The 25985-nt window shown below is 50.4% G+C and overlaps 1 long non-coding RNA gene across 2 annotated transcripts in view; it reads left to right on the top strand.

The window, feature by feature from the left end:
• Nucleotides 1–23529, top strand: part of LOC122221886 — a 41642-nt gene extending 18113 nt beyond the window's left edge. The window contains exons 4-6 of one of the 2 annotated variants that reach the window (XR_006203499.1): nucleotides 17644–17822; nucleotides 22668–23228; nucleotides 23386–23529. This is a non-coding gene — a long non-coding RNA (uncharacterized LOC122221886). Of the gene's footprint in view, nucleotides 1–17643; nucleotides 17823–22667 lie in introns of both variants that reach the window. The other variant, XR_006203500.1, reaches the window with a different exon arrangement.
• Nucleotides 23530–25985: the final 2456 nt, after the last annotated feature.

Raw genomic sequence — 25985 nt, 5'->3', positions numbered from 1 at the left:
TGTTCCTTGAGTGGTGAGCATGTGTGTGTGTGTGTGTGTGTGTGTGTGTGTGCGTGTGTGTGTGTATAAAATATTATTTGGGATTGTTTTGCACCAGGGTTTTGTCTTGTCTCTCTTATTTATTTATTCGATCATAAATTTATAGCACTATGGACTCATGGATATGTATTTTATACTTTGGGTTATAATCCGATAACTTTTAATTTTGTTGCTTAAATTGTCCTAGCTCCGCCTATTTGGAGCTCTTGCGGTTGGCTCCTGTGTCTTTTTGACATAACCCTCACTGTGAGGTTTTTGTGGGAGTATTTTTGTGGGAGTATTTGGACTGTGCATTTTAGGCAATTTGGCAATTATATTTTATATATTGATTTTTTTTTAAGTTTTATTTATTTTTGAGAGAGAGAGAGACAGGACGTAAGTGGGGGAGGGACAGAGAGAAAGGGAGACACGAATCTGAAGCAGCAGGCTCCAGGCTCGGAGCTGTCAGCACAGAGCCCGATGCGGGGCTCGAACCCATGAGCTGTGAGATCATGACCTGAGCCGAAGTTGGACACTTAACTGACTGAGCCACCCAGGCACCCCATTTCTTTGTGTTTAAGGAAGGGAAAGTAGGTATAAAAATCTCTAGCCTGAGATTTAGTCCATATCCTTGAAAGATGGCTGGAGACCACTCCCTCAGGCTAGTTCCCTCTCCAAGGCTTTGGGCCCATGGCCTGAAGGGGATGAAGCCTGTCAGCAAGAGATCTGGGGCTAACCTGACAAGAGGCACAGCCCCAGACCTGGGCCACTTTCCTGCCCCCGTCCCCAGGACATGGGGACATTTGGAGGAGAATTTCCAGGAGAGGCAGGCCTAAGCGAAGGAATGGGGCCCCAGGCATGCTCTTCCCAGAAACAAGGCAATGTGGATTACCTTTAGGGCTGCACTCAGACCCTAGCTCCCATGGTCACTTGCTTCAGGACCTTGGGCAAGTCACTTAATCTTTCTGAGCTTTGGATTCCTTCGCTCAGAAATGCCTCCCTTGTGGGTTAGGCACAGGGTTGAGGGGTATAATGTGTGTGAAGGGTTTAGCATGCTGACATGGAAGGTAGGCAGCACATAAATGAGAGCTTGCTGCTACTGTGTTTTGTAATCACTAATAAGGTGCCAAGGGGCACCTCAGTTTTGAAAATAAACGGCGCAGTTATGAAGGCAGATGGATTTGCAGTTTGTAAAACCCCCAAGCCCAGCCAAACCAGGATGGGGTCAGGGTGGTGCCCAGAAATGTGATCAAATGGCTCTGTCTGAATACAGATGACGAACCTGCCCTACATTTGCTGGGGGAGCTCATCAAAGAGCAGTTGAACAGAGTGATTGCTGAGAGTGGACCAGGGCCGTCTTCCCCACCCAGGCCTCCGTGTCTTCAGCAGGGGCCCTAGGCATGCCAGCACCACCCACCCCATCATGGGATCCCCAGCCCTCCCCTCTACCCTGGTCCCAGCTGGGAGGGAAGAGGTGACCTCACTGCAAAGAGAGGCTTTGAGGGGACAGTGGCAGATTTCAGCTGCACGCTTGGCTGTGCTGGAAGGCTGTGAGCCAGGAGGAGCCTTAGTTCCCAAGTGCCCAGCCCTGCAGGTTCTGTACACCCTCCCCCCGCCACCCATACACATGTGCTTCTGGGCACGTGCATTCACACACCCTTATTCTCCCTGTATATGCTTCCACACCCTCACACTCACACATGTGGTGGGCAAAATAAAGGCCCAAACAGATACCCACATCCTAATTGCAGAATCTGTGAATATGTTACCTTACGTGGCAAAAGGGACTTTGCAGATGTGATTAAGGATTCTGACATAGGGAGAGTAGCCTGCCTTATCCACGTGGGCCAGTGTAACCATAAGCGTCCTTATAAAGGAAAGAGGGAGGCAGGAGAGAGAGATTCAATGTTGGCTTCGGAGATTGGAGATGAGGCCACAAGCTAAGGAGTGCAGGCAGCCTGCGGGAGCTGGAAAAGACAGGGAATCCTCTTTCCTTCTGACGTCCAGAAGGACACAGTCCTACGGACCTGTTTTGGACTTCTGACCTCCAGAATGATGAAATAATAAACTTGTTGTTGGTTTAAGCCATAGTGGCTTAAACTATTAACAGGTTTTTTTTTTTTTTTTAATGTTTCTTTATTTATTTTGAGGGATGGGAGGGGCAGAGAGAGAAGGAGAGAGAGAATCCCAAGCAGGCTCCACACTGCGCAGAGCCCAACATGGGACTCGATCTCAGAAAACTGTGAGATCATGACCTGAGCCAAAATCAAGAGTCAGATACTTAACCGACTCAGCCACCCAGGAGCCCCAAACCATTGAAAGTTTTAATATACCTTTGTGTTTTTGGCATCGAGATCAAGAGACAGAATGTTGCCAGCCAGCACCCCTAAAACATCAGTCGTTCACGTATTACTTTCTTGGTTTTTGCTTCCTTCAGAAACCAGTAGAGGCCACCTTGGATTTTCCTTACACTTATTTATTTAACATTTTTCTTTAAATATTTATACCTGTACTTAATTGTATCTATTTGGAAAGAAAGTTTCTGTCCCTTTGTTGAAAGTTAAAAACTATTATCATGAGCCATTATTTATGGCCAGTATTCTGTTTGAAGGCAAGTATAAAGATAAGTGTTACTAAATTCCAGCTAGACCCTCCTACCTCCTAGAGGCTGCACACCTGAGGGTTTTTCTTTATTAAAAAGGGGGATTAGCAGGAGGATTTGGGACTCATTAAGGACTGACTTGCACCAGACCCAGGCTTTCACTTGTATCCAATCGTAAGGATTGAAAGATAAATGAAAAAGAACTTTAGATAATGCTATTTAATAGCAAGTTGGCCTCACTTTGCCCCCCACTGACACCCCACTGATGTCCCAGGCCACCAGCATGTACCCCACACCTCGTGAAAGAACCAGGTGGGGAGGTCACTTGTTTCTGACTCCTCTCGGAATGGCCTGCAACTCGCTAGCTGTGGAAGCCCAGGTGGGTGACAACTTCTTCACCAGCAAAGGACAAAAATACTTGTTATTTGCCGTAGCCACGTTCTATAAAGCACCTGGGAGCACGGAATTAACAAATACTGAGCCATTCTCCTAGGGAAGATATAGGGTTTCCTGCCACCCGGTCAGTTTTCAGGTTGCATTTTCGTCAAGCGATCAATACATAACCTTGTTTTATGTTTCTGTGTAAACACCTTATTTAATAGAAATTATCGATTCACTGACAAAAGGAAGCTTAGCTAACACACCAGTTTTCTCTGTGAGGACACCACGGCCTTTTTGCACGTAGGACCACTAGACAGAACCTTAGCATTGCCTGTGGGGCCACCTGAAACAGTGAAATCACCAAAGAATAAAAGCACAAAAATGTGAAGAGCAGGGCACTAAGTAGACCACAGGCCAGTTGTTTGCAGCTCGAGCTGAGACAAGAAAGGCAGAGCGTCACTTTGTGGGACGTCGTCTGGGAACGTGTGAATAGGGCCACTCGAGTGTTTTGCCACTCTGCACATGTTTGCAAACGACCCTGGAAGCAGAAGAAGTATTGAATGGGAGTTAAATACATTTTATTGAGTCGGCAAATTCATAAATGTGGCGTCAGTGAACAATTGGGACCGACCTCCTGAAGGGGGGACCGACGCTCTGGGTTGTCGCAGGGGTTCACAAAGCAAGGGAGGGAAGCCCCACTATGAGGCTTGCCCCATAGTAGGTCCTCAGTCCGCGGTGGTCATCATTGCTGCCGTTCGGCTACGTGCTGGCTCTGTGACAGACTCGGGGGCAGTGAGGTGCTTTCAAAATGGGGTGCTGTGAGGCTGAGTGACAGGGTATATGCGGAGGGGCACAGCACCAAGCTGGCGCTCAGAGCCTTTGTTGAATCTGAGTTGAATTTCCTGTAGCACCTTTAGTTCAGTTCTGAGGAGCTGGCAGATATCCCCGCTCCTGTGCCAAGGGTGGTGGAGTATATGCGGGGAAAGTGGGGCAGGCTGGACCCTGGGAGTGAGGACATCTCTCCCCTCACCCTGTGCCAGCCTTGGCACCTACCTCAGAGGATTCTCTGGAGAGGCCGTTTGGGCCCTGGTGCTGGAGGAAAGCTGGGCACAAGCATGGGATTTCATGTTTAGGGTAGGAGGGAGCACTAGAGGTTTGTGGAGCAGGGCCATGTTCAGGATGGAGTGGGCGTTCAGAAGGCAGCTCTGGCGTTGGGGCGTCTAGCAACAAGGCTGAGGGGAGCCTGCCGGCTGGGTGGCAAAGGCCAAGGGGAGGTAGCTGCCGCCATGTCCCGGGTCTTTTGGAGGCCCCTCCTCCTTCCCGTGCGGTGGCTTCGGTTTACCCCAAGATCCCTGACACGGGAGCAGTGAGCGCTATGAGCGCTGCTCCTCCCTCTGGGCCTTCATCTGCCAAGCTGTCAAGCATGCAGGGCTCCCCAGTGCCCAACAACCATTCCTCCACTAACGAAATTTTTCATCAAGAAAAATGGTCACTTGGGGAGCCTGGGTGGTGCAGTCAGTTAAGCATCTGACTCTAGATTTCAGCTCAGGTCATGAGCTCACAGTTTGTGAGTTCGAACATCCACAGTCAGTGTAGAGCCTGCTTGGGATTCTCTCTCTCCGCTCCTCCCCCACTCTCACACTCTCTCTCTCAAAGTAAATAAATAAACTTAAAAAGAAGAAAGTAAGATGGCCACCAAAGAGCGGAAGCTGGGTAAAGTTTCACCAGCACTGCATGGGAGATGAAGCATGAGGAAGTGTGACATTGCCTCCCTCTCCGTGCTCCCACGGGGGCAGTGCGCTGACCCACACACGTGCACGTGTGTGTAACACCCCTGGGGACACACACAGGTGCATGTGCACACCTATATCAACACTGTCACCGTAGTGTGTAACACACACAAGAATGCCATGTGCCACAGCCACAGGCTGACACATGACACAGTATAACCCAGGGCTTGGGAGGCAGGGGCCGCTCGAATCCAAACTGAAACTTACTAGGCAAGTTACTTCACCTTCCCATGCCTCAGTTTTCTCATCTGTAAAATGGGGGATACTAATAGAACCTCCCTCAGCTGTCTGTTTTGAAGGCTTAATGAGATGACCCATGTATAGTGCTCAGCGTGGGGCCTGGCACACGATAAATGCTCCATCGGTGTTAGCTACGTGAAAACTAATAAAGGAAAACTCACTAAAATGAAGTTCGGGGGTTGGGCACAGGGAGCTCTTAAGTCCTACCACACATTGCCAATTGAAAATCCTATAGGAAGACAGGGACCATGCAGGTGGATACTACCTTACTGCCCCAGCAGGACGGAGAAAGACTTTCCTGGGGCACCTGGGTGGCTCAGTCAGTTAAGCTTCTGACTTCAGCTCTCAGGTCATGATCTCACGATTCGTGAGTTCGAGCCCCACGCTGGGTGGGCTCTGTGCTGACAGCTCAGAGCCTGGAGCCTGTTTCTGTGTCTCTCCTCTCTTTCTGCCTCTCCCCTGCTCATGCTCTGTCTCTCTCTGTCTCTCAAAAATAAATAAACATTAAAAAAAAAAAAAAAAAAAGGCTTTCCTCCTACCCCATAGCCCAGCCAGTGAGAGACAGTGACAACTCAGCCAATGAAAAGCCACAATACTTCCAACTCCCAGTTTACTCCAAGGGACATTTTGTTTATAACAGCATTTCCAGTGTCCCCCCTTTCCTCTATAAGAGCACTCCTTCTCTTTGTTCTGTGGACTTGCCTATGATTTTGCTGCAGCCAGCCTGTCCAGATTGCAGTTCTCTGCTGTTCCCAAACAAACCCATCTTTTTCTGGTAAAATAACTGGCAGTTTGATCTTTTAAGGCTAAAGGCCATTATCATGTCTTGTTAGTGGTGGAAAGGACACACACCATATAGACCAGTCCAAAGGCATCCTCCTTCTCAAAGTCCTTAACTTCTGACTCCTCCCCTTTCATAACCTCTGTGTGGGGAAGGGCTTAAGGTGAGAGCCTCAAGCTTATCCAAGCAGCTTTTGATCGCTTTATTTTTTAAAGTTTATTTATTTATTTTGAGAGAGACAAAGACAGCATGAGTAGGGGAGGGGCAGAGACGAAAGAGAGAGACTCCCAAGCGGGTTCCATGCTGCCAGCGCAGAGCCTGGCACGGGGCTCGATCCCATGAACTGCGAGAGCATGACCTGAGCCTAAACCAAGAGTCAGACACTGAACGGGCTGAGCCACTCAGGCGCCCTGACCACTTACTTTAAAATCGCGCACAGCAGACCGTTTGTTTCTCACACTCGGTAATGTTATAGTTAACATTTTAGGGGCTAAGCAGAAACTTTCATGAGACAATTCTAATGGAGAGGAGAAAGAAGCAGGGATGAGAGAGGAAGGGGAAGTGTGGAGGGTGACCTGTTTCTGGTTTCAGCCCTTCCTGAGGCCAGCTGTATCTCCTTGGGCCCCTCCTAAAGCACATTCATGGCCTTCCAGAAATTTCCCCTTTTTGATTAAATAAATTTGGCTGGACTCTGTTACTTGCAGTCAAAACTAGTCCAGAGCCAGGTGAATGAGCTGCGGCCCCTCCCTTCCTAGAGCTCAGCCCAGTGCAGGGACAGGCAGGCAAACAGGCCACGATGGTCCCCTCTGGGAAGTGCCCAGGTGGGAGAGGGACACAGAGCCAAGCTCGGGTGGAGGGAAAGGTGTTTCTCCAAGGAAATACCCTCCGAGGTGAGGCGTGGAGGAGAAGCTGACAGCCCCAGCGGGGGATCATCAGACACCTCAAAGAGAGCCTGGCGTATTTGATGTGTCGGCATCCGTGTTTGTACCTTTATACCTATCACAAATGTTAGCAATCCCTGCTGCTGGCAGAGCTTCACAGCATTTCCCCTCTCGTGGTTGTGGTGGGGACTACTGTATTGCTTCCCCGTTCCCAAGGACAGAGACCAAGTCTCAGATGGCCCTACCTTTTCTGGCCAGCAGACCCAGGAAATACTCAGAACCTAGAGCCCAGGATGAGGTGGTGGTAGAATAGCCCTCGAGGGAAGAGACGGAGGAAGCCCCTGTGTGCGGCATTGAGGACCAAGGAAACCAGGTTCTGGAGGCAGTGGGAAGGCTTCTTGAGTTGGGGGTGCTGACAGGAGGGTTGGGGGTTGGCAGAAGGGAACCGCCAGCCAGTGCCGGGCATAGGGCAGAGCTGGGACTGCAGGGCACGTGAGGGAGAGGCTTGGGCAGAGCCTCATGGGGCGCTGAGAGCCTCTGATCCACTACACTCCCTGGAGGTGCAAGGAAGGCACTGGGTACCCAGGGAGGGGGGCGGGGGGGTGGGGGCTTTGATAGCCCACTGCATTTACCTAGTGACACACTCCAGGTCCCTGCACCTGACCTGAATTTAAAAATATTTACATCTTGGGGCGCCTGGGTGAGCGTCTGATTCCAGCTCAGGTCACAATCTCATGGTTTGTGGGTTCAGGCCCCGTGTCAAGGCTCTGTACTGACAGCTCAGAGCCTGGAGCCTGCTTCAGATTCTGTGTCTCTCTCTCTCTCTCTCTCTCTCTAAAAAAAAATTAAGTAAACATGAAAAAACATATTCACATCTACATCTTAGGGGAGACCAGGAGGGAGAAAGTGAGTGCCAGGCACCGTACCAGGTGCACAGGCCCATCTCATTTCATTCTTTCAACCATCCTGTGAGGCAAGTGTTCTTATTCTCATTTCTCAGATGGAGTCAAAACTCAGATAGACGACGCCACATGCCCAAGGTCACACAGGTAGCAAGTGGCCACAGAGCCACCATGTTATGATAGAACCACTCCAGCCCAGCCTTCGTCTTGCCAGCAGACCTACTGTCTGAAACTCGGCCTGTGCTGCAGCAGGGAGCCGTGTGCCTGCAGGCAGCCCGCGGAGAGGTCGGGGAGCCTGTCAAATACAGCTCAACGTCCTGGCAGCAGCCCCATAGTAGGGGTGTCCTCGCTCTCGCCCGCCTTCCTTCCTGCCCTCTCAGCACTTAGTCACTCTTGGTTTACACATACTTCTGACAAATGGCAGGGAGGGAAGAGCACTGGTCCTTCAGAAGTCATTAGCATCTCTGTGTCTCTTCCCTTATCTGGAAAACTGAGATGAAAAGAAGTGCTTGGGGACTGAGGGTTCCCTTCAGGTCAGAGAATCTTAAAGTCACGGCCTCCTTATAGAATGCTATGACACTCTGGCATGCTTAATTCCACAGTACAAGAGCATGTTTCTGGAAGAAAATATAGCTACGGATCGTGCCTGTAGGGTAGTGTATCTTTTTATAAAAACTGTAGGTAGACCTTAAAATCAAGAAAATGCCTCTGGTTGCATTTCTTTTTTCCTCTGAAAGTTGGGAAAGTCTTACTATTGGATGTTTCAGGCAGGGCGCCCGGGTCTAGCGCATCCCCAGGAGCCAGTTTGAGAAGCCCTGGGCCGGAGATGGGAGACCGGCCCCTGCCTGGCCATCATCTTGCCGTGTGACTTCGGACAGGTCACTCACCTGCTCTGGGCTTCTGTTCTCCCTGGACGCAGAGAAGGCGTGAGGACCAGAGATCATCTGAGGTGCTTTTTAGTGCCAGTCTTCAAGATGGACTTGATTCCTACATGTCAGTGTCATTTTCAGGATCCTCATGGGCCATGCTCAGATGCAAGGTCATCCTCCCCTCTGGTTACCAATCTGTGCCTCTCCTCCCACCCCATGGGAAACCATACATGGGAGCTCTTTGGGCCAAGGAAAGGCTGCTCCTTCCCCTCACCTGAGATCCCATCTCCCAGCCTAGAGTCTTAAGCCCCTGAACAACTGTCTGGCGGGGATCAGGCTATTAAAGTAATTTACATAGTAATTAACAAGGTTCCATTAGTTGATTCCTGGGGCCAGAACACTCTGCCTCCATTTCCCTTTAGGGGTCCGCATCCCGGGCTGGGACTGGGGTTTGGCTGGTGGAGCAGCGAGGGGAGGAATTTTCCGTGCCCACGTGTTCCAGCTCCACACCCAGGGACGAGAAACAATGCCTGCGTGAGGGCCCCAGCTGGCTGGGTAATGAGGTCTGGGGCAAAGAGGCGCCTGGCGAGCATGCAGGGGCCTGAAGCCCCAAGAAAAAAAGGCAACCATGAGTCTTGCAGCCATGTGTCTGTTCTGTAGCCCAGGGCCTAGTGCCTCCAAGAGTGCCTGTTTCAAAATGACACAAGATTTCTCACGTCCTTCTGGGCCCCCTGACAACAAATTTTATGCTGACCGTAAGGTACAGAGCTACCCTGGTTATCAGCGTTGAGCCTCTCAGCATCCCTGTGAGGGAGACATTAACTTCTCCATCGTGGGGGTGAGGAAATTGAGGCCTAGAGAGGTGAAGTGACTGGCCCAGGGTCACACAGCCTGCAAGTTGCAGAGTGGGACTAGAACCTAGGTCCTTGGACACAACCCAGCTCTTCTTACTTGGCAGTGGCTTTGAAACAGCTCTATGGAGTCCTAGGGGATTCTCGAGTGGTTTGTCTCCAGGATAAGGGGTTGTCAAGAGGACTCTACCCCCACCTCCCCTTCCCTTTTAACCAGAGCAGTTATTGGACTTCTGGGGAGGATTTTGTTTGAACTCCATAGCTAGAAAAGCTTTTAAAACCACTGCACTTCTACAAAACTGTCCCTAGAAGGGACCTGTCACAGGGCCACCTCTTTGCTGGTCTCTAGCTATGAAGGGAAGCCTCTGGATCTATGCAGTGGTGGCAGAATTGATCCTCTGAGGCTCCAGTCTGCGGTGCCAAATCCCTGGCCTTTGGTCTCCCCATCGGGCTCCCTGTAGTGAGGAAATGGGGTCTCAACAAGCTCTGAGTAATTTTCCTACTCTTAGTCACCCAGCTAACATTTATAGAGCTGTAAGAGCCAGCACCTGAGGATAAAAGGAAAACAAGCATGAGTCCTGCCCTCAGAGACCTTTGGGAAGACATAACACAGACTCACAACAGTGGTTCCCCAGAGAGGACACTGGGTACGGTGCTGAGGGTGTCCCAGACCCCATGGAAGGGCAGGAGGAGCAGGGGACGCCTGATGACCAGAACAGGGCAGATGTTGGAGAAGGCTGCATAGACTTGGAGATGTCCGAACTGCTTTGAAGGAGGGGTTGGCTGGTGTGGAGGGAGGGAAGCGCGTTCTGGCTGAAGGGAATGGCAGGTGTGAGGGCTGAAGGCAGGAGAGCAGAGGGCATTGTGTGTGATTTCATCTAGGTGTGGGGTACAAAGTGGAGGCAGGGGGGAGGTGGGGCTGGGGAGGCGAGGGCAGCTAAGATGAGGAGCCCAGGGAGGGGGCCGTGGCCCTCAGGCCCTGCTGCTGCCCCCTCCTCTGCAGTTCTCTCCACAGGACCCCTCCCCTCAGGGCACCCTGAGGGGCTGCTTAGGCTGTGGGTAGGGGTCAACAGGGGATTTATGGCCTGGGAGAAGCCCTGCATTGGTGCCCTCACCCCTGTGCTCTCCGCGACCCTGAGCCTTACCTTTCAGGCCTTGCTCCTGGCTAGAGGCTGCTTACTTCTTTTTTTTTTTTTTTTTTTTTTTTTTTAACATTTATTTATTTTTGGGAGACAAAGAGAGAGAGCAAGCGGGGGAGGAGCAGAGAGAGAAATGGAGACCTAGAATCCACAGCAGGCTCCAGGCTCCAAGGTGGGGGCTCAGCACAGAGCCTGATGCAGGGCTGGAACCCACAAACGGTGAGATCATGACCCGAGCCGAAACCAAGAGTCGGACACTTAACCGACAGAGCCAGAAGGGATGTGGGAGGTGGAAGGACAGGAGAGAACACAGGGTGCTTGATGGGCGGAGTACCCCTGTGGGCAGCTGGGGCCCCTGCCGCTAGGAAGCCCCGGGAGGGAGGCTGCTGTGAACATGCCCTTCAGAGTTGTCCTGTTCAAGGAGACAGGAAGGCCTGTCTTCATCCCCCAACTCCCATCAGTCTTTTGTTGACGGCTGCTCCTGGGGACATGAACCCCCCCATTTTTAGCCTGCCCCACCTTGGACGCAGCATCGTCCTGCAGCCAGAGAAGGTCTTCAGGCAGAGGATGGCGGCTTGCAGTAAGAAGCCACCGGCATGAAGGCAACGGTGTGTCGCGAACAGTGCCTCCAAAGGGAGGCTGGACACGCACGGGTGGTGTCCTCTTCAGAAATCAAGAGCCAAAGGGACTGAAGCGGCTCCCTGCGTGACACAGCACGTTAGCAACAGCCTGAACTGTGAGGCCGGGCCTCACGGCTCGTCACCCAGCACTCCGCCATCACATCCCTCCTGTCCCTCACCTCCATGTTGTCACATCTCCGAAGCATCCTCACCCCTCCTCCCACACACGGTGTAATAAGAAAACTTGGGTAGCAGATATAAATGTGTCTTGAAAACACACACACACACACACACACACACACACACACACACACACAATGGTCCTAATCTATAAGATTTTGAGCCCTTCACTGAAAAGGCCTTGACATCTCCATCTTTGCAGCCCAGTCCTTGACCCAGTGCCCGGCACTTAGTAGGCCCTCAATACACAAAGGACGAACTGACGTTTTGGCCATCTGCTGTGTGGCGTGGGGCAATTCCAGTGCCTCTTTGGCTCTCGGTTTCCTTGTTTGAGAAGCGGGCATACGGTGCCCGCTCTGCTTCCTCGGGTCGTTGTGTTGGATGTTCAGCAGGATTCCTGGCACCTAGTAGGTCCTCCACAAATGTTTACACTGATGAAGAACGTTTGGGAAACTGCACGAGTCTCTACCCCACAGGGCAGGGGCAGTCACGGTGGTGAGCCGGCAAGAATGCGTTGGGAGTCAAAGGATCCGCGCAGACCCTTTGGTCTGTGGTCGGTTGCCTCTCACCTCCTCCCTCCTGCACATTCCCCCGTCCCCTGAAGCTCATGACTCAGGTTTTCCGCTTCCTGCCTCCTGCGAGTTCACTGCTCCCTGCCAGCCAAGCTGTTTTGCAGACCCAAGTTGGTAATGACAGATTCCTCTCTCCTGGCCCTCCACTGGCGAAACCGCGGAAAGTATTTGAAACACGCAGCCCGGGAATGTGCAAGCTTCCCTTCCCTGGGCTTGGCAGGGGCCAGCGATTTCTCAGCCAGCACTTTTGACTAAGACTTCTGTGGCTCGGGTTTCCCCTGAGCTTGTCGGCTCAGTTTTTCAGCAGTGTTTATACCTTTCTTTTTTCCTTCAAAAAATTAACCCCTCAAGTCGGTTCTGAATCCTACAATCCCTGGAAGCATGGCTTTCTGTCTGTTATAGGTGTTTGGATGCACCTGAGGAGAGCTGGCCTGGGTCTGGGAGGTGGAGGGAGGGGATCTGCCCATCAGAGCTCCTTGGGCCCGGGTGGCCTAAATCAGAGGATTCTCTGCTGAGAGAGAGACTCAGAGGTCTTCCTGATCTTCTGCCTCCAGAAAGATCTGGTTAACTGATTCCAGACCTTGACAACTTTGATTTTACAACATCCTCCCGTGGAGAGGAAGGGAGGGAGAGAGGATGGAAAGACCCTGGACTCTGGACCTAGGTACACGTAGATGTCAGTTGCACATCTGCTCCTGGCAGTAACAATGCCCCCTTCCAGGTTATCATGAAGTTTAAGTGCAGCATGTGAAAGCACCTAGGACAATTTCTGTGCACTGTTAGCACATAATAATTTCCTCTCTTCCCTATTTCTTCTTCTTTTTTTAAATTTTTTAATGTTTATTTTTGAGAGAGAGAGAGAGAGAAAGAGCAGAGGAGGGGCAGAGAGAGAGAGACAGAGGATCCAAAGCAGGCTCTGTGCTGACAGAAGAGAGCTGGATGCGGGGCTGGAATTCGCAAACCGTGAGATCCTGAGCCAAAGTCGGACGCTTAACCCACGGAGCCACCCAGGCACCCTCGTCTCTATTTCTGATTCACCGATTTTCTATCACATCACAAAGTTGTTTGGTGAATGAATGAATGAAGGCCTTGATACATCTAAACATTTGGTCTTGGTGATCCCTTCTCCTCTCAGGTCAGCGGTTCAAAGCCATGGGATAAGTTATTTCCTGAGCATCCACTGCAAAAAGCAGAGCTAGGCCTCAGGGAGACACTCTTGATGCCCGGCCCCAGCCCCTACTGGAAAGGATTTTCTGGTCTAGTGGGGGAGCAGGTGGCACAGGGTAAGTGATGGGACGGATAAAATACTGTCCACTGGGGGAATGTTCAGAATGATTTTACTCGCTTGCTTGTACGCATTCCCTCATTCCCATAATAAGCATTTACGGGCTGGCCACCCCTCAGCCCTGGTGGTTCTGGAGGCTTCTAGAGCAAGCCCTTTCCATGTCACATGGATGCTGCTATTTGCCATGAAGTGATGCTGGAAAGTGCCTAGGAAACGGAAGGACATGCTGTTCCTTCTGCCTGGAACCCCCTTCCCACCTCACCCACCTGGAGAATGCAGGACCCAGCCCAGGGAAGGTGGGCACCCCTTCTCCAAGGTGCCCTCCCTGACCCCCTGAGGCATAGCTAGATTCTCCTTCTCTGAGCCCCCCAGCACGTTCGTCATTACCCGGTACTGCCCCTGCTGTGCTGCCTTGTGGTGGGTTGTTTCCAAGTCTGTCTTTGAGGAAAATGGAGAGCCTGGGTCAGGCTACCTAAAAGCAGAGCCTGAGATGGAGATTTTGATGCATGTAGTTTATCAGGGGCAAGGGGCATGTTCTTGGGAGAAGTGGGTAAGGGAAGCAGGATGGGGCAGCAAGGATGTGGTCTTGGCCGGAGTCTGGCCTCAGCCTGACCCGTCCTGGTGGGAGCCGCACCTCAGAGCATGACCCCTGACAAAGGGGTCAGTCAAGGGGGCCAGCCTCTGTACCCCCAGAGTCACCTAGTCTGACATCAGAGGAGCAGGGAGGGATAACCCCCCAGGTGAGGTGGCTCCTCTTTGGCCAAAGACAGTTCTCTGAGGAAGAGGGTGGCTGTGAGCGGTGGCTGTCAACACTGCCAGGACGGGTGCCTCAGCCGTGTGAATAAGGGAGCTGGGTAGGGCACCCACAACATCACGGGGGGGGAGGAGGGGCAAGGGAGGATCAGGAAAGAGCGTCAAGATCTCCGCCAGATCTTTTCCGAGACAGCTTACAGGTTCTGTGTATTTGTCCCTCCTCTTTTTTTTTCTTTAAAAAAAAATTTTTTTTAATGTTTATTCATTTTCGAAAGGCAGAGACAAAGCACAAGCAGGGGTGGGGCAGAGACAGTGGAGGACACAGAATGTGAAGCAGGCCCAAGGCTCTGAGCTGTCAGGACAGAGCCCCATGCAGGGCTTGAACCCACGAACTGTAAGATCATGACCTGATCCGAAGTCGGATGCTCAATCAAGTGAGCCATCCAGGTGCCCCTCATCTCTCTTTCTTTTGCTAAAAGTCCTCACAGGCCGAACAGAGGAGTTCAGCAGAAGCTGCACGCGGGGCAGTGTCCTTGAGGGCCTTGGGGAGGGGCAGCAAGGAGAGGGAGACCCAGCTCTTCACCACTCACTGAGTAGTAGCCTGTCTTCCTTTATGCCCCGAAGGCCTGACCTTCTCTGCCTTAGCCAGGCCGGGGAGCCCTTCTGTCCTCTGAGCACCCTCCACACTTGACCACAGACCAAGCGGGCTGGGACGACTTGTTTTGCCTCGCTGAGCCCACGGTGAATTCTTATAAACAAGGGCTTCATCTTATTTTGATTTTCCAAGTGCCTCTCAGTGCCTTGCCCTTTAATAGGTGTCCACTAAATTGAGCAAATCAAATAATGGATTCCTTAATTTTTTCTGAGAGGTGGGAGGAAGGACCAATACCCGCTCTGATGTCACCAATTGCCAAGGGTGTACTCGTGTTCAGGTTGGGCCTGGGCAGTCTTCCCATCCCGGCGCCCCAGCCCCAGCCAGCCCTGAACCTCCTGCTCGGCCCTCCGCGCATCCTGTGTGGCAGCCTCGGGCGAGGGTGGGCAGCGGGACACAGCAAGGACAGAGAGCCCCCGCTGGCCTGGTGCACTAGCTCCTCGGCCTTAATTTATATGAAATGTGACTCCATCACTCAAAGCCTGTGCCTGGCCTTGGTCGGTGCAGGTAATGATGATATAGGCTCATTTATGCAAGATTATCCTTTTATCACATTTCCAGACTCATTTATGAGGCTCATGTTTCCCCCCGAGGGCGTCATCAAGCAAGTTAAGTTGTACTATTTCCCTCCCGCGGAGAACTGGCGGGAGCCTCCCCCGTTGACGGATGAGGCCCGCTGCCTTTGCCAAATAGGGTCGGCGTGATGGATCTTTTACTTGTGAATATTATAGCTGGAAATTAGCATGTTTATTGAGGTAGAATGTGTTTGTTTACATTCCACTACCCATGGCATTACCTCTTATGACCTGACTTATTTAGTTGAGGATAAGCACAAATGATCCGCGTTTTGGCACCCACGAAAAATTAATGAACTTCCAGATATAGAATCCAGCCTTAAGTAAACACACCAGTGAGGTGGGTGGGGGCAGAGGGGCCGGGAAGGGCTCTGGGGGGTTGCGTGGTAGGCGAGGTGGACGCCCTGGTACTCTGAGCCCGTCTGGAAGGGGCAGCAGGTTGGGAGGCAGAGGAAGGGCAGAGGGCGGTGGATGAGGTGTCCGTGCAGAGCATGCGGCCAGCACCCAGCCTATCAACTTTCCCTGACTTTCTGACAAGTGGGAGTCGGTAGAGGGGATGGAGAGAGACACGAGGAGAGCCCACGGCTCTCCTCCACATTCTCCTTCCATTCCTCCACTCCGTGTCCTGGTGTGGATCTCCAGGCTCCTCTCATGGAGGAAATCTCATCTGTGAAATGGGGCCAGCCTCACTCGTAACCTGAGAAATAACCAGACTCACGTCGGACGTGTCTCTGCATCACCGGTGGCCGCGGTGTCAGGCGTGGAAAAGGGTGTTCCCTGGGGGCCAGACGGTGGACAAATAGGACGCTAGAGATTAGCGTTCGGAGAACTTTGAAAAGGCCCAGGTGGAAAATATTTTGAGTTTTGTGAGCCACACAACCTCTATGCAACTACTCAACTCTGCCACCGTAGTGCAAAAGCAGCTAGAGACAAGATGTAAACATATGAGTGTGTCTGTGGTCCAAGAAGACTTTATTTTTAAAATCAGGTGTGGCTGGATTTGGCCATAGCCTTTCACCTCTATGTGGCGAGGCTGTGGAATGTTTTAGACTCAGACAGCTGGGCTTAAATCCCAGCACGTCCACTCTTTAGCTGTGTGGCCTTAGACAAGTTACTTAACCTCTCTGAACTCCCCTTTTGTCTCTGCAAAATGGAGGATAGTGGCTTGTACTTTTTTGGTATTCCTCTCACCATGCCTGCAGGGTTGGGCTCAGAGAAGGAGCTCAGGAAATCTTGTGGATTGGCTTAAAAAATGTCTCTGATGATAATGACAGGTTCTGATGAGTACTACACTTTTTGATTTACAGTGCATCTCTCCCACATTTCGTTTCTACATTCTGTCCCCTACAGAATGGTATGGTATTATTCTGCCCACTTTATTTGGTGTTTTTTTTTTTTAAACGTTTATGTATTTGTTTTTGAGAGACAGAGAGAGCATGAGCAGGGGGAGAGTCACAGAGAAGGAGAGAGAATCCCAAACAGGTTCTGCTCTGTCAGCACAGAGCCCAGTGTGGGCTTGATCCCATGAACCATGAGATCATGACCTGAGCCGAAATCAAGAGTTGGACACTTAACTGACTGAGCTGCCCAGACGGCCCTATTCTGCTCACTTTATAAATGAGAAAACCAAGGTCCAGAAAGACTTAAGAGACTTTCCACAGGTCACTATCTTAGTGCATTTGGGCTGCTATAACAAAATAGCCCAGGCTGTGTAGCTTAGAAACAACAGAAATTCATTTCTTACAGTGTTAGAGGCTGGGAAGTTCAAGCTCAAGGCACTGGTAGATTCGGTGTCTAGTGAGACCTGCTTCTCTGTACACGGCCGTCCTTTCACCGTAACCTCATGGGGCAGAGGCTGCAGGGAGCTCCCTTGGGCCTCTTTGATGAGGGCACTAATCCCATTCATGAGGGCCCCACCCTCATGACCTCTCATCTCCTAAAGTCTCCACCTCCTAATCCCAACAGACTGGGCATTAGGTTTCAACATATGAATTTTGGGGGGCACATTCAGTCTCTAGAGGTCACACAACCAGTAAGGGACAGAACAGGGATGAAAATCAGTTATTTCAGCAGTGAATCCTTGCATTTTCCAGTACACCAGAGCTGCAAGGTGTCCCAAGCTGTCTTACCCCTGCCATGGCAGTGAGCAAATGGGCTGGCCGTATAGGTGCTTGGAAAATAGGTAGATTGGGTACATGATCTCTCTGTGGGAAGAGGTTGCTTCTTACCTCCTCAAGTTTTGAGACTTATAGCCTAGGAATATGGGGATCTCGGCTGTGTAGTGAAGATCCTAAAGTGGGTGAGCAGATTGGGGCTGGAGCCGGGGTGGGGGTGAGGTAACATTGCTGCAGGCTGAGGGATCCCCCTGGGGCAGAAAGAGGACAGAAAGTTGTGACCAGCTCAGAGATCAAGCTTTACTCTTCTGATAGAGCAGGACACCCTGTATCCATAAGGGATAGCATTCAGCAGCAAGTAATCGAGACCCAAAAAGGCTCAGGCTTAACAGAAACAAAAACAAAACACAAAAGGGCAGGTCAATTTTTCTCTCTCAGGTGCTGTGAAATCCAGGGTGGTCATGGCTGGGGCAACAACTCCAAGATGTCATCAGAGTCTCTGGCATCTTCTATCTCTCTGCTTGGCCAAGTGGCTCTGCAAGTAGCTTCCACCCTCAAGGTTACCTCTTGGTCATAAGATAGCTACTGGAGCTCCAACCATCAGGATCACATTCCAGGTGGGAGAAAGAAGGAAGGAGGGGAGGGTGGGAGGGGTGCTTGCCAGCTGAGTCAGCCCCTTTTAAAGGAGACCTCTTGGGAACCCCACCCTAGAAGGGAACAGCTTTGACTTTCACTTCGTTGACCAGAATTCATGGGGCCGGCCCTATCTATAAGGGAGGTTGGGAACTATGGATGTTGTAGCTGGGCATTGCTGCCCCAGTCAGGGCTTTGCTAGTAAGGAAGAAGGGGAGAATGGATATAGCGTGGGCAAACCTCAGCCTCTGCCTCCTTCCCTTAATTGGCCAGAAAAGTAAACTGAGGCCCTGGAGAGGAAGCAACTTGCCCAATACTGCACAGTTAGGGGCGTACCTGAGACCAGACCGCAAGGTTTCTGACTCCAAGGCAGATGCTTCTTCTCCTGTCCATACTGCTTCACTCCGTAACCACACTCCCGGCCCCAAATAACGGTATTATTATTTATTAAGCATTAACCATGTGCCAGGTAGTATGCTAAAATAAAGGCTTTCCAAGCTTGTTCCCCTGAACCTGGTACCAACCGTCTGAGGCAGGCAGGACTATTATTCTCATTTTATAGGGGAAGGAGCCAAGAGTCAAGTGAGTGAGGTGACTGTTCCAGGTCACAGAACCCCTAAGTACGGAATGGGCTTGAAACCCAGGCTCCTGACCCAGGCTGTGCGCAATCTAGTGCCTGGGGTTAAAATGACCCAGGGACGTCCCCGGTGGGCTTCTGAGCGGAGGCGCGTCTCTCAGTGAACTTGTACCCTCGGGAACGCCTTCAGACCGCCCCCACAGTCAGGCAGCACACGTTCCACAGACCAAGGGGGCTCCCTGCTCCCCACCTACCTGGCCAGCCTCCCTTTCTGCTGCTTCTCATTCCAGCCAATTACTCCTAATGGAGTGATATGAAATGTAACTCACTTGGGGAAATATCTGTATACTTTAATTAAATCACTTCGCAATTAGCCATCTGAGTAATGAGGCTAAGGTGTTTTATCTCCCTGTGAGCCAGCGGGCCAGGGGAGCCAAAGGCAGAGGGATTTTGTGCGAATGGCATGGTCCTAGTGACAGACTCCTCAGGGGTATAGAGGCAGGTGCTGGAAACCCCAGGAGAGGATTTGGCCCAAATTTACTATGATTAAATAAATACAGCACCTCAGAGAGGAGCTACTAGGAGCTATTTGTAGGACTAAATTTTTAATGGCTGCAGCCTGTTTTTCTTATTAAAGAAATACCAGGGCCTTTAATCCAAACACCTCGTGGCAAAGTGCTAAAAATTGCCCATGTCCACTGTGTGACCCTGAAGTCCCCAGACAGGGCAAATGCCTGACTGCACAGATTGGCCACTGTCCAGCAACAGGCTCTCAAAGGCTCCTTAAAGCTGGCAGGGCAGGGTGAGGCCGGTCAGGGATTTGCACTGGGCGCAAAATAAAGGCCCCAAATACTCAGCGGTCAAATAGTAGTATTTTAACAGAATATATTTTGAAAACCAAACTTAATGCAAAATGTTGATGATAAGCAAAATTTCACAATTTTAAATTAAAGAGGGTCAGTAACGATGTCATGCCATTGCTGAACCATCTGGGAGTCGGAAGTCAAAGGAAAAATCAGTAATATTGATTTTCTTTATTAAAAATTTTGGTATTTTGTTCAACATGGATTTTTTTTATATTAGCTTTGATTTAAAAAATATTGCATTACAGGGGCGCCTGGGTGGCTGTCGGTTGAGCGTCCGACTTCGGCTCAGGTCACGATCTCACAGTTTGTGAGTTCGAGCCTCGCATCGGGTTCTGTGCTGACAGCTCAGAGCCTGAGCCAGCTTCGGATTCTGCGTCTCCCTCTCTCTCTACCCCTCCCCTGCTCATGTTCTGTCTCTCTCTCTCAAAAATTAATAAGCATTAAAATTTTTTTAAAATATTGCATTACAATATTATGTATCTTAATTACTACCTTTTTGGCACCCACTTGTATTCCTATGGGCAAGTGCCTCACTTACCTAATCCTTGTCCTGGCCCTGCCAGCTGGGTTGCCTCTAAGAGCTGGTGTCTCTTTTGGTCAAATGGCCATTCTGTGGGCCCCTCTAGGACCCAGCTGAGTTCTCAGGGGCTCTGTGTGGTAGAATTTATGGTGGCAGAGACAAGGGCGGCTCTTGGAACCTTAGACCGTTAATGCAGAGAGCAGTCTCGTGATTGCTCCAGCAAGGCCCAGAGACTAGAAGCAGCTGGCCCAAGGTCACACAGCAAGTTTGTGGCAGAGCTTGAACTGGAGCTGGGTTTTCCTGATTCCCTACAGGGCTGTTACTCATCAGAGGAGAGCTGGGATTTTCAGATGACTCAGGGCGAAAGCCGTCAGAGAGTTGCCCTCCATGAAGGGAGGCCCTGAGAGAATGGCCCAGGGTCGATGGTGCTGATGGGTGGGCCTGGCTCCCACACACAGCCCCTCTCTCCCTTCCAGTGACTGGTGCAGAGGTGGCCATGTGACCCAGTCCTGGCCACGAGGACACAGCAGAAGTCATTGGCTGGAGCTAATGGGGACAGAATCAGCTGATATCCTTTTAGATCTTTTTGCCCATTCTCTTCCCCCTTCACATCTTGACTTATACTCTGTGCCTGGGAGTGAGCAGCTGCTTCATGGCCTTGAGGACAAAAGCCACAGGCTAAAAAGAAGAGAGGAACCTGGGTCGCAAGGCCCCTTGAACCCTCTGTCCCAGCCCTGGGCTGCCTACTGCATCTCTTATTCAGTGAGTTAAATTAATGTTCTCTGCTCAAGCCATGATTAGCTGCATTTTCTACAGCACTCACAGCTTGAATGCTATAGCAGCTCCGTCACCCATGGTACAAAGAGCAGCTTTTGGTGAAATGTATTTGGTATTCACATGGCTCACTCCCTGCTTCATGCAGGTCTTTGCTCCCTGTCACCTCCTCCGGGAAGCCTTCCCTGACCACCCTATCTAAATAGCAGCTCCCATCACTCTCCGTGCCTTTTCTCTGTGTTACTTTGTAACGGTTCTTGTCCATCTCTACCTGACAATGTGTGATGTGATTATTTGTTATTTGCCTCCTCCACGGGAGTTGGTTCCACAGGGGCAAGGCTCTTCTGTTGGCCTTTTATGACTGTATCCACAGTGCCTAGAACAGCAGTTAGCACATAGTAGGTCCTCAATAAATATTGTTGAATGAATGGACATACTCTGGGCCAACTGGGTCCTGAGCCTTTGCTCCTGCCTCGGGCATCTGCCAGCTCTCCAAGACAGCAAGTTAACATGGTCCTTGAAATTAGAATTTCCACTTCCTCTCTGGTTCGGGCCCTCAGTACCCAATTGTGAATTCTTATTATTGACCCCTCTGCTCTCCTGCGATGGATACCACTGGAGACCCCACATCTTAACCAGCTTGCCTATGGGCTCTGCCTCTTCCAGCCTTGTCTCACCAGACGTCTACCCTGCCCATGCCCCATGATGCCCAGTGGCACCCTCTGCCTGCGACATCCTCCCCATCTTTCTTCATCCCCAGCCTCAATGTCATTGTTCTTGTGGGATCCCAGGCGGTGACGATGTTGTGCGAGAACTCCCGACTCTCCTGTTGACAATAGATCAAAAGCCATTACCTCCTGGTTCTGATTTCCAAGATGGGAGCCTGCCTCTAAGAAAACAAAACGAATGGGTTTGGTGTGCCAGAATCCATTAACTGGCTACCCGAACTAATCAACAGCAGGAATTCAAGGAAATTGCAAATTGAGAAGCCAGATTATTTGGGTCTCTTGATTGAGATCAGAAGAATAATTGTTTGAGGGTTCCATTTAATAAGCTTTGTTTACTAACCCCAGATCTTGTTTTGATATTTCAGCCTCAGTTATTGGGGGTATGCCCACACTAAAATATATCATTGTGCCATTGTTGCTGGTAGGGACCTCAGAGCTTCTCTACCCACATCCTTTCATTTTATAGTTAGAGAAAATGAGGCACAGAGAGGGAAAGCAACCTCCCCCAAGGTCTCCCAGGGATTGGAGACTCCCAGCTAAGGGACTTCTACTTCTGAGAAAACCAGCAAGAGGTTCCAGTGGCCTCAAAAGGAATCTTTCTCACATGGCCATTAATGCATCCTGAAAGAGTTAAAGAACCAAATCCCCTCACCATTTAAGGAAATACTTGGACAAATGTGATGGGAAGGGGCAGCGTGTCATTGTCTCCTGAATCTTCTTTGGAAGGTAAACATGGCTGCCCCCATAAATACCCGCTTCTGCCAAGGAGCTGTCTTTATCTGGTAGTTACTGAGAATGCCACGGAGCCAAAATATTACAGAGAATCGCCACACGTGAGGGATAGTCTGGAGAACCTTCCTTGAGGCCTGGAATTGCCCAGTTCTGTAACAGCCAGGGCTGGAAGCAGAAGAGACAAGGAAAATCATGGTTGGGGGATGTCAGGGAGGTTTCCCCTAGGAGAGACTCTGCACCTGAAGAGCAGGGTTTAGGGGACAGACGGGTGTCTATTATCAGTGGGAAACCACTGGGTGATGAGATGTGTTCAGGGAAAATCCATCCATTCTACACGGTTTGTTGGAGCATCCTCCCCCCACCCCTTTTTAAAGTAGGTTCCACACCCCGTGTGGAGCCCAATGCGAATTTGAACCCAGCAGTGGATGTCTCCTTCCACTACAGGATATGCAAATCACTTATAATTGGAATCCCAGGAGTGGGGCTGCCACACGTAGGGTGTGGGTAGGCTCAGAGTACTGCAGACATCACAGTTGGGCCCTGGTTCCCTCTACTGGGAAAACCTTTCCAGTCTTTCAAGAAAGCCTCCCATCCCCTCCAATCATTCATGTATCCATTCTTTTGACCAACAGGACCATCACCTTCTCTTCTTCCATAAGAGATACTGGGAATGTACGCAACGGGATGTGGTCCCTCCCCTCCAAGAGTCGTTGAGCAGAGACCAGATCTGTCCCTGTTTCTGCGGCTCAAGCATCATCAAATGACTACGTTATCCTGACCAACTCGGTCACTCAGCCCGGCGTGCTTAGCGGCTCGGGCACCACGACCCCCTTTTGCCACACGCTTGTGTTCATACCATCGCAGCTGGCACTAGTTCCTTTGAGCAGCTGGGCCCCATCTTTAGTTAGGAATCCGTTTTTGGATTGCTGAAACTCCAGGGATTTTAAACAAGAACGTGCTGTTAAGTGTCCCCCATCCTATGCTCAGCCAATTGATTGTTTGAACTTAAATGGGAAACCACGTTTTTCTTTGTCTGTTGAACTTCACCTGCTTGCATCCAGCCTATTGTATATTTTTTTCTTTTGTAGCCCATTAAGGACTTTTCCAGCCCCAATTTTGCCACGCAACGGTTTCTGCAATGCCTGGAAACAGGGAATGTGTGCTTTGAGAGTCTCCCTTTAAGGCAGTAACAGGTAGAAATGAACAGAGATAAGGGTAGGCCTTACAACACTTCACCAGTGACTGCCTTCCAATCAGTTTCCCCTACTGTTTGTGTGGGGTTGACTAACCAGCCGTGAATCTGCATCTCTAAACTCTCATCTTGCCCCCTCCCTCCATTTTGTCTACAAGGCTAACAACAGAGACTTAAGAAATGCTTCCTAGCAATCAAAATGCATTATGTCTAAAAGCGTCCCATCAGAGGGAAACCAGGTGAGTTGAGCATATGCCTTTTCTTGCTGAATTCCCACTAATTCTTAATAGTCATCATTTCTTTGTTCCCTGACTGCTTATAAACCAGGAGAATACGATTAGTCACAAAAGAAAGTTCTAGGAAGGGAGACAACAGGTTTACACAGGTCAGGGATGGCAGGATTCCACTGTAGCAGGAGCCCCAGGTTCCCCCACAGGCAGCAGGAGGAGGTGCAGGAAGGAACTAGCACAGGAAGCTGCATTTGGGAAGGTGGTTCCTTCCCGAGCAATCGGAAGGAGCTGTTCTCACCACAGGACGTTTTCCAGGAGAAAACTCTTTAAAAGCTGAAACTGGAAAACATAGCCAAAACAGAATGACATGGGACATATCATCTGACCTTAGGAGCTAGGCCCTGGGAGAGAGTGGTCCATCCAGTACTACAAGGGCTGAAGCATGCAGTCCTGTCCTAGAGGCAGGTTATACCCAAGACATAACCCAATAATGGTTCTTCTGGGAGCTAAGATATGAGAGGGAACATGAAAAGCAGCTGGAACTATGGGGCATCATCAGAGCCCTTATACTTGCAGTCATTGAAAGGTCTGTCTTTTTAATACAGATGTGCCCTCCTTCAAGTCCTGGTTAATTGCCACCTAGACACCATGCCTCCAGATCTCACAGGAGGACAGCCACCTGAGGTGGTATTTGCCATTAGTGATATAGGTTGGGTTTTCCAAATCATGCCACCTGGTGGTCATTAGGAGAATCACAGGACCGGTGTTCAGCATATGCATTGGTAAGGGGGTGCATCACATAAATCACTCAATTTGTAAGAAAGCACGCCAATTTGACTTAGTGTTTGTAAAGCCACAGTAGCTATTAACAATTCCAGGTGGTGAGAAAAACACTTTGGGGGGGGGGCACAACAACAAAATAGGCCAGTGGACAGAAATGTAAGAGGAGTATTTTGTATGCTGGGGATGGGTGGAGGGGGTTGTCCATACAAGATAGAAGACAAAAGGGAGAAGGACAAGAAGGAAATGAAAATGGACCAACTCAATGAGATTGGAGGGATTCCTGATCTGTGGCTTAGACCCTGGCTAATTGTATCACTCATAGGTGTCTCCCTCACTTTACCCCTTAGTTTAACTCAACAGGCTCGTATTGAACGCAGAAGTAAGTGCTTCGCTAGAGGTGAGCAGTCCCGAGCAATCGGGAGGAACTGTTCTCACCTCTTCATGAAGCTGCCCGGACGGTTTGGCTCCTGAATTCGGTGGCCTGCATGGGGTCTTGAAGAGATGTTTTCCTACCTCATGCATTTTTTTTTTTTAATTATTAGTTGTGGTAAAATACACATAAGTTTACTACCTTCACCATTTTTACGTGTACAGCTCAGTAGCATGAAGTGCATTCACATTGTGGTGCAAATATACCACCATCCATCCCCAAAACTCTCCTCATCGTCCGAAACTCAAACTCAGTGGCTGTTAAATACCAACACCCCTGTCCTCCCTTCTTCCATCCCCTGGAAACTACCAGTGTGATTCCCCTATGAATGTGGCTGTGTCAGGGACCTCACATAAGTGGAGTCATGCAGGGTTTGCCTTTTTGTGACCGATTGACTTCACGTAGCATAATGTCTTCAAGGTTCATCCTTATTGTCGCCTGTGTCCTCCCTTTGTAAGACTGAATAATATTCCCTCGTAGGTATATATGCCGTTTTGCTTACCCCTTCATCCCCTCGTGGGCCTTTGGGTTGTTTCCACACTGCGTCTGTTGTGAGTGATGCTGCCGTGAACACGGCTGAGCAAACATCTGAGTCCCCGCTTTCGCTTCTTTTAGGGAGGCGCCCGGAAGTGAGAGTGCTGGATCATATGGTAATTCTATCTTTAATTTTGGGGGGAAACCACCATACTGTTTCCATAGCAACCTCACGCATTCTTGTGAGGAAATGCCACCCCTACTTAAGCCAGACACAAAGTCCCCCAGGGAATGAGAACTGGAGCCTTCTGGAGATGGAACACCATCTCCGGGTGGAAAAGAAGGGCTTGTGTTTTTCGAGTTTCACCTCTTGCTTCTCTGTCTCCTAACTCCCACCCTGAACATGAATAGCATCCGTATATTTAAGCCAAATTTCAAACCCACCAAGGCTGGGGCAGAGAAGAGCCCGGACTCCCTTGGTGGGATTGGAGGAGGGTAGAGGCCCAGATAGTAAGTTGGGGTGCACAGCCCTCTGTCCCCGTAATAAACACATCGTGTGACCCTGGGGGGATTTGGCATCTGTACTGAGGACTCATCAGATACCCAAGGAGAATCAGGTTTACACATTGAAGAAAAGTCCCCTTCAACCACTATCTCCTTCCACCCTCACAGCCCCTACTTCGCTTGGAGAGAGGACAGCTCCTCTTGGAGCAAAGAGTAATTTAACCGATTCCTGCCATTACTTGATGCCATCTGCAGGGGGCAGCCTGGCACAGAGGAAAGTGAGGCTTTGGACTCCCAGAGACCTGGGTTTAAATCCTTCCTCCACTGCCTACTGTTC

This window comes from Panthera leo, chromosome B3 (genome assembly GCF_018350215.1).
Source record: "Panthera leo isolate Ple1 chromosome B3, P.leo_Ple1_pat1.1, whole genome shotgun sequence".
Taxonomy (NCBI): Eukaryota; Metazoa; Chordata; class Mammalia; order Carnivora; family Felidae; genus Panthera; species Panthera leo.
This window is presented reverse-complemented; position numbering and strand designations above follow the sequence as displayed.